This window comes from Passer domesticus, chromosome 3 (assembly GCF_036417665.1).
Source record: "Passer domesticus isolate bPasDom1 chromosome 3, bPasDom1.hap1, whole genome shotgun sequence".
In the NCBI taxonomy this organism is placed as follows: Eukaryota; Metazoa; Chordata; class Aves; order Passeriformes; family Passeridae; genus Passer; species Passer domesticus.
Genome location: NC_087476.1, coordinates 123530517 through 123540648, shown reverse-complemented (window position 1 = coordinate 123540648; position 10132 = coordinate 123530517). Strand labels below are relative to the sequence as shown.

General features: G+C 42.6%; 1 protein-coding gene across 28 annotated transcripts in view; it reads right to left on the bottom strand.

The window, feature by feature from the left end:
- Positions 1-10132, bottom strand: part of SLX4IP (SLX4 interacting protein) — a 423033-nt gene that overhangs the window by 19906 nt on the left and 392995 nt on the right. For 24 of the 28 annotated variants that reach the window (XM_064415748.1, XM_064415754.1, XM_064415749.1 and 21 more), the window contains 3 exons: positions 8308-8511; positions 4357-4489; positions 2894-3185 (listed from right to left, as the gene is read on the bottom strand). The gene's annotated coding sequence lies outside the window, so the exon portion shown is untranslated. Of the gene's footprint in view, positions 1-2893; positions 3186-3475; positions 3586-4356; positions 4518-8307; positions 8512-10132 lie in introns of all 28 variants that reach the window. The other 4 variants (XM_064415726.1, XM_064415736.1, XM_064415737.1 and 1 more) reach the window with 4 other exon arrangements.

Below are 10132 nucleotides of genomic sequence, written 5' to 3'. Positions count from 1 at the left end.
AAGGAACAGGAATTTCTAGGCTAGGGAAAAGGCTGACCACGTTGAAACTGAGCACAGAAAAGAGAATTTGGCTGCAGAGTCTGACTGCAGGACTTCTAGCTACATGAGAGGACTCCAGGTCTATTATTTCTCTAATTTCCTTATGCCCCCAAGGAAGCTTTTGCTGGAAATTTGCTTCTATTTATGGGAGGACTGAAAGAATGAGGGCCAGACTGTGACTGAGCATCTGGCAATCAGAAATAGGGTTCAAAGGAGAGGAAACTGCTCAAGCAGGATCTGACAGTGCTATTCTGCACTGAAAATTGACCCCTGCAAGTGACAGGCTGCTACTGCTGGTCATTCCACGTGGGTATTTCTGCAAAGTGACAGTTCAGGAAACTCTCTGCAGCCTGGCTCCAGTAAGCTGACCTTGCTCTCTGAAAATTGTCATCACCACAGACTCTTGTGGCCTAGCGAACTCCTAACTGATATTTTGTGCAGTATCACCTGCTTCAGATTCTCTCATCCATGACAAGGACGGATCTGGCTGCCAACAACAACCACAAAACCACTACAGAACATCTTTGCTCAGCGGAGACATTTCTTCCTAACAAGTACTTTCATTTTTTCTATGCTGTTTTTGGTCACCTGAAATATAATTGCTTATGATCACCATGAAAAAATTTACTAAAACAGGTTTCAAATCTTGCCTCTCTTGAGAAAGGCAAGTTTTCTTTGGCTTTGGAAAACTCTGCAATCTTAAGCTTTTAAAGATTCCTGACAGAAATTCCCTTAAAATAAAGATGTACAGGTAGGGAGCAGGTATGTATATCCCACAAAGCACAGGCAGTTCTCCACTGGAGCAAACAATCTACTTCAGTTCCTGTGATCTCTATTAATTTGGTTACTGTTGCAAACAACTTGGACAGTTTACAGCATCAATTCTGTGAGAAAAGAGAAGCTGGTTTAATGTGTTTGTAATTTGGTCAGAAAATAATCCAAAATATCTGGGGTGGCTTGTCCGTGAGAGACAGGATTAATAAGCAAGCAGTGACAAACTACTCTGCCCCACATTCAGGCTTTCTACCTTATTAAATAATACAGACATTTTGATTGTTCCAGAAATGCTGATGAAATAGATTCAGGTAACGGAGAGCCTGTGACTTTTTTGGGGTTTGGTTGGTATCATGACACTGAGAAAGAAGCTGATCACAGTTTTCTATGTAGAAAAACAGCAGATGTTTACCTTTCATGTTTATCCCCACCTACAAGAGATAATTTTCCATAAATACTCTGTGCCATTAGGTATGTATAACAAAAATGTTCTGTATATGTGAGCTCAGTGCTAAAACAACAAGGTACAGTGACAAGCACTGTTACTCATTACTTCCAGCAGCATTCCTGCAAAGCACAGTTTATCTGACAGTGCTGGAAGACTTAAGGCTTGCTTCTGGGAGGGAAGGGTGAGCACCAGGGCTGCTGTGCACATCTGGCTTGGGTTGGCTTCATCAGCTCTCATAGCACACACTGCAAACCCCACAGAAGTGGCTGTTCTGCAGCACAGTAGCAGACCTGGAGTGTGCACTGGACTAGATCCTCAAGGGGTATAAATCAAAGGAACTGCACTGCAATCAGCCCATCTGTTGCTCTTTGTGTCACCTCTGCTGTGGGAATACCACGGAGCACAATCACCCTCCAAAGTTTTCTTAGAGACAGTCACAAACATGCCACATACCTCTGGCCTCTCCAGTAGCTACCCCCTGTGCTCTGAGGGATTCTTATCCCTTCCCTCTGCCCTTTCTTCCCTCCCTTCTTCCCCCTAAAACTGGCATCACTCAGCATTTTGGCCAGGAGACTGATTCTCCAAACTGAAAACATCAAAGCATATCTCTGGTTAGATCTCATCCCAACCCTCTGAATCTGTTGACTTGGAAAGTGAATAACTAATAAGGCAGCATGCCATTGTTTTCTGTTTATGATAATGGAAATAAATTGTTGGCTCCAACTCAGGCACTGATTGTTCCTTTGATATCATTGCCAGGAAGCAAAATAAAATGGATTTTTTAAAATCACCTTTCACAGAATGCCACAGGCATTTGAAAGATGAGCCTTTTTCCATGTCAAAGGCTCTACCAGAAGTGCCAAATACAGGAGAAGAAAAAAATTCCAATCCTTCACTATTCAAAAAGCCAAGAAAAACAAGAGCACAAGAGAGAGTGTGAGAACAGGATTGCCTGGGCAGCAGGATGGCCTGGGTGAGCTGGCACACCACAGATGTCATGAGAGTGCTCATGAGGGAGCAGCAGAGCTGCCTCCATGGTGAGAAGCACTTCCTGAAGAATATAGAACATATCCTATCCTTTGCATTTTACCCCCCAATAAAAAAAGCACAGGTAGGCTGGATGAATTACTCTGTCTGACTGGCAGCTTTAAATTAATAAGAGACTTTAGGAACCAAAAATGCAGAAGAGTGCATTGCCCCAGAACTTGAATCACTCAAATCTTGCTCATATGTTTCCTTTGTGGTTTGGGGGTTTTCTTAAGCTATAGGAAGCTGCAATTTAATTGCACCTCCAATCCTTAAGAGTGTTTTGATGCTTTCCCCATGGAAATTTAGGGCCAGGCTCTCAGGCATTTGAATTTTTCTCAGGGTGCTACCACTCCTACCTAACATGTCAGGCATTGGCACCACTGTGACACACACAGGGAGGAGGTTCCTCCTCGGAGTTTGGAGCTGGATGCAGATCTTACACGATCAGAGCATGGTGCTGTTTGGTTTTCATGACATGCTGCAGTTTGATTTGGCTCGGAGTGGAGGATGGAGTAGAGAGCCAGATTCAGATCTCAGGCCAAATGTGGATTTTGTGTTACAGCTACCAAACTTCATCATAGTTTGGCAAAGTTGTGTTCTCACCTGCTCACTTCATGTGGAGAACACCTGTGATCTGCTGGTAAGGAGCTTGCTTGTGCTGTGAGAAGCTCCCACAAGGAAAGCCAGGTTACGAGAGCCTGCTTTGGCTGGCCCCAGCTGCTGCAGGTGGACTGGGAGTGCAGAGACACTGGAACATGCTCAGAGGAAAAACTGTGGTGTAAAGAGAAGCTGTCAGGAGGAGAGTGCAGCTTTGGGCCTTTCCTCAGTGCCATGATTCTCTGAACCTTTTCATTTCTACCACTGGGACTCAGATGCACAACAGCAGCAGCATGACCTGAGAGTAGACCAGGAGAAATAAGAACTATATCACTTTCTACAAAAGTCTGCTTTTGAAATAATCCCCCACACTGCCTCCAGCCAGCATTCTTGGATACAGTTTTTGGAAGAACATGCTAGAGGATCCTTTTTCCAAAGAACAAACCAATACCACAAGTTAAATGGCAAAAGATCTGTGTGACAAACAGTGTGGCCTGCTAAATATTAAGGCTTTTTGACATGGAATTTAGGCCCATGCTTGGCTCAAAGTGCATCCTTATTCTGCAAAGCATTTAAGCAAATGATTACCTTCAAGGCTGTAGCACAGAATGGGGCAATTTAAATGGGACTTTATGAAGTCCTTATGACATAGGTGCTGTTCTGAACATAAAGGTTTGAAGGGCTCCCACCAAAGTTCCCTGGAATAAAGTAAAGACTTGCGATTGGCTCCAGCAAATATTCAACCAGGTCCTTATTTTTATACTTATTACTGGCTTATAACAGGATATTTAGAAAGAAAAAAGAAGGAACTTTTTTCCTCCAAATAATACAATCTACTCTATTTCTGAAAATTAAGGGTGTGATTACTGACCCATAAGTACTTTATGATCACACTTTGGTTTGAACTTTTATGAGTGTATGTAGGTTTACTAACTCTAGCACTGCCCAGTAATTTATTTCCCAGGTGGGCTACGAAAGTCATCTGGAAGAAGGAAAACAGTGTCTAAGGGCTTGCTGTGCAAAGAGGTGATTGTACTAGCTGGATTTGTGCATGGATGTTTTTGGAGGAGAAACTAAGTTTTCTAATAAAATAAAACCTTTTTCTTTAACCCAGAAGCAGTGCTTCAAATTCTTACTTATTTCATTGAAAGATTGATGATTGCTATCTGCTGCTCTTTTGAGGACAGAAACTGGGTTCAAAGGCAGCAAAAAGCTATTCAGACCCTAAAAAGCTGCTGTGACAGAAGTGTGAAGAAGCTCTGAATGTCTTTGCAAACCTGTCACCCTTCTTTCCCCAGAAGACAATGAACCTCAGGGGCTTTGCACAAACTTTCATGCACTGAACAGCATGACCCAGAGTTGTGGTACCCCCAAGGGCAGCACAAAAGTTTCAGGTGCCAAAAGACAGATTCTTTTTGCTCAGTGACTGCCCCTTTGCTGGTGAGAAAAGCTGAGTCAATGATGCTCACCTGAGGCAGCTGCAGATGCTGTGACACCCTGCAGGTTGGCTCCTTAGTGCTGTTTGAATCCCAGAGCACCGTGGTTTGGCTGACCGTGGCTGGCACACCTGCAAATCACTTGATGAACATTGATCTTCCTTGGCTAAAGAGACAGAATTTAAACATCAGACCTGAAAATGCAGTCAGCATTGATGTCCTGGCACACGAACTACTAGGGATATTTACAGGTCCCTGGAGACCAAGGAAGTATTACACTGTGCCATGCAAACCCAATATTAAATGAAAATTCTGCTTCTGCAGCTGATGTGGCCTCTACTCATTCCACCCAGCAAGTTCCTGGGAATACTTCAATGCAAAGAAAAATCTACTTTGTTCTCTTAAAAAATCTCTCTTTGGCAATATCTATGAAGCTTCAGGAAAGTGATTCCCAAGGAATCACCTCCTGGACACAGCACAGTTCAGATTGCTGCGACACTCATGCTAAAGTTGTCTTGGTTTAACTTGAAAGCAGCACCTCCCTGAGGACTCCTCAGTTCTGGAATGAGCGATGTATTTCTGTGTTCTGTGAGAGACTGGATTATTTTTAATCTTCTGGACATATTACAAAGATCAATTTATAGTCTCACAGAGACGGTAAGGACAAGAGTCTGAGGTCAGACAAAATTGGGGTTGGATGTTGTTGATTAGTGACATTATTTCTGATTTTTCAAGGCAACTTTGACTTCCTTGCATTGCTTCATTTCAGAAAAAAAAAAAAAAAGTGGTGGGAACTGGCTCAGATGCATGGACTGCAATGCAGCCATGTTCTCTTAGCCCACCAGAGAGTTTGACCCATGCATCACAAGCTGTGCAAGTCCTCACAGCTCTGGACAAGGTACTGTGCAGTAAAAAAATATAGAAGGTAATAACAGCAAAGCTTTCTTTTACTCTCTCTGCCACCATTTTATATATACCATAATGAAGTATGCCAATGACTTTGTTCCCAAATTCAACATAGAAGAGCACCTTGCTTTGTAATTTTGAGACATACAGCTTGATTAGCATTTCCAGTATTATGCAAGGCTTCAAATGAAAATATCAAGGACAGAGTTTGAGCAAAACTACAGTATGTACTTCCCATAATATTCAGCAATGTATATTTTAAAATTCTCTCTTCATTCATGTTGCAGACCCAGCAGTTCAAACACGTACACAGAATACTGCACAGACATGCAGACTGAATCTGTATACGCTTCAGAAGTCATAAAAAACAGCAAGCAGAATTTTTTCCAGTTCTACTTAAATCTCACTTGAACCTTAATTAGTAAATTGCAATTCCTGACACTTAGAGGGACCCCAGTACAATTGTTTCCTTAATTTTGGCAGATGAAAAACAAGAATCACAGAGTTTTGTGTTATTCCCAACTAAAACAGCCAAATGGCCTAGGTTTTACCAAAGTTTCACAAACACTTCTTCAAGAAAGCATGGCAGGGCATTTTTACAAAATGCTGGTAATGCCCAGAGTTCCACATTCCTGAATTTAAAGCTTTGCCCTTTTTTTTTTTTTTAAATTTAAACTTCCACCAAGATTGTTTTCATATCTTTGTGAGCATTGCCAGGACTTTTTAGGCTGGATCACTTTCCAGGAATTACAACAAAGAATTTCAACTTTTGGAGTAGAGAAAGTGCTTTTCCTTTGGGAAATGTCATTCCTGGAAATTCACCAGTGCTTCTTCCTGGCAAGTCCTGAGGAATCAGTCACAGGAAGGGCTGAGATGAGGTGACCCTGTCCAGATGGCAGGTCCCTCAGTTGCCATTTCAAACCACATGGGTCCCCTTCAGTTCTTAGGGAGGCCTCAGTGACACAAAGAGACATTCAGAAGTGTGGCAAGTCACCAGGTTAAGCTTGAATTTCTGTGGGGATTTACTCTCAAGTTCTCCAGCTCCACCTTGCCTGTTTCTGTCCCCGTGGAGATGCCCAAAGTCTGCGGTGGTGGGACAAGGCTGTGCCCTGCTTGGCCTGTGAACCCAGGCAGGGTCATTTCCAAAGCTTGCTCCTGATCTGAGCTATGAACCAGAATGGAAATGCTCATGGAGGTGCACCCTGAGTGGGACGATCTGCTACCATTATGCAACAGATGCTAAAGGCTTGAAAAACATATAAAAAGTGACACTTTCAAAACCAGGGTCAGAAGCAGGAGCCAAACCAGGATTTGCTCACTTCCTCACCATTGTTTTAGCTAGACTACTGCTACTTCTTGAATTTAATCTTAAATCTTGAAAATTCATAGCCTTTCCTGGACATCTTTTATGCCATGGTTAACAGTCTGTAATTTTAAAGGTTTGACTATTAAAATAAACATTCCAGCTACAGACATCAATGAACTGGTGAAGCTCCTATTCCCTGAACATCTGCAAAGCTTTCATTTTCCCTCTCCAACAAAACCAAGATGACCTTCTTTTCCCTTCCCCTGATACTTCTCTTCCTAAGGCCCATGGGGCTTTCTTGGCCTGTCCTAGCCTCAAATCAGAAGGCAAGATGGATTTTCAATATGAGCTTTATGGTTAGTAGTACCCCCTTCCCACTAAAATACTGAAGATTTCTGTGGTAATTCTACTTCTAGCATTGTCAAAAGTATACAAAAGCCAGGCTTGTTACACGTGAACACAATTTAAAGGGATAAAAATCCAGAAGGGAGTTTTTTTTCATAAAGGCAGAGTTTTACTGAGCTATGGTATGGTCCAGAATTGGACTCTCCTATAAACTTGTATGTCTTCTCTTGTGGAGGTCAGTATGTTCTTCAGACACTGAAAACAACAGCTCTTACTCTCTTACCCCATCTCTAATAGCTCAAATATTGCCAGTGGCATTTCAATTCCCTCAATAACAGCTCTGACAAGAGCACTCAGAGGCTTTACTTCAGCTCAGCCCAGAGATCTTTCTTGAAATAATCTTTTACACATTTCACAGACTGGGCATTTCGGTCATCTGTGTCTGCATCAAAGAAGTGCAGACCTCTGTTCATCTAACGAGAGTGAAAACCCCACTACCCCAAGCTGACATGTCACCTCAGAATCTTGCTGGTCTCTTTCAGAAGGATCATTCTTTGCCCAGAGCATCAGAAAAGTAATTATGGCTTAAGAGTCCAGAGATGATGGCTGGAGCCTATCCAAAATTAGGCCCTGTAGTCCCTGTAGTCCAGCTGCTCCTGGCTGAGTCCCCAGGGTGGACCCTGGACCTACTTCCTGCACTTGCCATGTTTGCAGCAGCTGTGCTCGTGCACTGCCTGCATGGGGGTCCCTTTTCCTTGGCCTCATCTGGGGACAGCCCTACTCCTGCTGCTCCTTGCCAGCAAGGCTCAGGCATACCCTTGAGAAAGGCTGTTTTGGCTTCTGGCTGGAAAAACAATCCTTTTTCCTTCAGTCCTGGCAGTGGTGTTGCTCTCCATTGCTCTGTGCTGCAGGGATGACAGCTCTGTAATTTTCTTATAAAGCAAACATGCTCCATTTTACCCCAGACAGCAGGCAATCCAGGGCCAGCAAATTACTGGCAAATGCCTCCTATATTCATCTCTTCAAATGTTTTGGCTTTTCTTTACTTTTAATTTGCCTGGAGGCAGACATTTGAGATAACAGCTGTTATGGTGATATTATCAGTCAATCTGCACGTCATAGAATGCCAGGAAAATGCCTGTGGAGAGGACCTCTTGGGTTTTTTGGTTTTAACTGCTCTGAGGCAAATCCACTGCTTTGTCACCGCTCTGCTCAAAACATTAGAAGAGAACATAATGGGACTGGTTTCTACCATCTGATGATGAAGAAATGCCTTTTTTCTGCTGATAGAGCACAGGTTCCCTTCCTGCTTGTTGAGGATCTAGAGCAGTACTTTGACTGACTATGCCATATTTTTTTCTTGCTGCTGAGCAGTGTCAGAGCAGATCTGCCACCACCAACATCCCTATGATTCTCTGGTGATTTACCTGCTGCAGAATAACGGGGGAGACCCTAAGAAACCCCTTTAAAAAGGGATCTCTACCCTCCTGTGGAAGACTGCATAGCTTTCTTGGGTCCAGTTATAGTGTTTGCTGGGGAAGAAAGTTTCTTTGCTTCCTGAGGTGGAGGGCTCAGTGTCAAGAACCATCAACAAATAGGTCTGGAATTTCCTCTGGACAAAGCTGAGCCATCTGCAAGAGGGACAAAAAGATTTATTGGTTCTTTAGAGAAGATGCCATGACACCACCAGGAAGGTGTTGTCTTGGGAATAATTGCTCTGCACTCTTTTTTTTCTTTCCACAGAAATACAAGATGACAACCCAATACTTTGTAGCTTTGGAAACAAACTGGGTTGTGCCTCTATTTGGTGCATTAATGACAATAAGCCAGTTTTTCCTGTTAGTTTGATGAAACCTGGCATGCTTTACACTAGACAAACTTATTCATTATGCTTTGATTGAAAACAATTTGTATCTAAAGATCTTGAACTACTTTACTGACATCAAACCTGTGGAAAGATAAATAGTTACACCTATGAAATTACCATGATTCCAAAGTAGCAATGGAATACAGGCATTTTGTGTGTCTGCAGTCCCAAAGGAACAGAAAATAAACATTTCTGCTTGCATATTTAACTGCTTTCAAAATTTCTAATATCTCTTAATTATCTGGTAACAGCAGAGATTCCTCTTTCCATTTCCTTAACATTACAAAAAGCTGTTTTGTTGGAAATTAGGAGCCCAGTTCTACTCTGCACACCACATCTCCTGACCAACCATGGGCAAAATATTCAGACTAGTGTGGTCTGTTTCCTCACTTGGAAAATGAGGAGATATCCTAAAAATAGGGTCAAGCATTCCAATATCACAGCAACAGAGCTCACACAGGCATCTGTGCAGTATAAGAAATGCGTGTGAAAGAAAAAGGTGACTTGGAAGGCAAGCCTTGAACAGAGATCACAAAGGTTCCATCCAAGCAAACTGTTACCAAGTAAATCTTGTGGTTTGTTTCCCAAAGGTAGCTTTCTCAGCTTTGAAACACCTGTTCCCAAGTATTGCCAGGTTATTAAAAGAAGTTGGCATTTTTGTGGGCTTGGAAGATGCACAAAGTGGGTGTGTGAAATTTATTTTCACCCATGGCACTCAGGTGCAGCAGTTTGGAACAGTGTTAAATGACTGCACAGGAGAGCATACTTCAGCTCCAAAGATTTTCATGAGCTCAAAGACAGTGTTAGCAGACTTTCTTTTTGGGTCTTCCAGAGACAGGAAGAACATGCTGCCTGCTCAAACATGGTGGGACCAAACAGGTAATCTGTACAACAGTAATTTACTAAGCAATGCTTTGCCTATGTGCTTTCATCACTGCTGGTGTGGTAACATAAAGGATTTGTTCAGCATAGATGAGCTCCTCCTTCCAAATGTCTCCAGGCTTTTGGGAAATTTCAGTTTCTGGAACTGAAGTCTCACAGCAAGTAAGCTTTGAGGGATGGGAATGCAATTGTAAATTTCCTGTATAACTGTGGCAAGACAGTTGGGGCTAAATAAACTGGCTGAAAAATGGGTTTTCTTTGATTTCTAGGGAGGTTGACCCAACGAGAAAAAATTTTGCATTTCTTCTGAAAATCTGAGTAGAGGTTTTGTCCATGAGATTTGCATTATCACGCAGATGGACTGCCGAGAGGGGAGAGATACAATTTCCTGCTGTACATCAAAGGCTGACCATGGCTGAAAACAGAGGTTGGTCTTAAAGAACCAATATCTGATAAAGGCATCACACTCTTGGAGCTGAGCTGCCAGAAACAAAGGTGAGAAA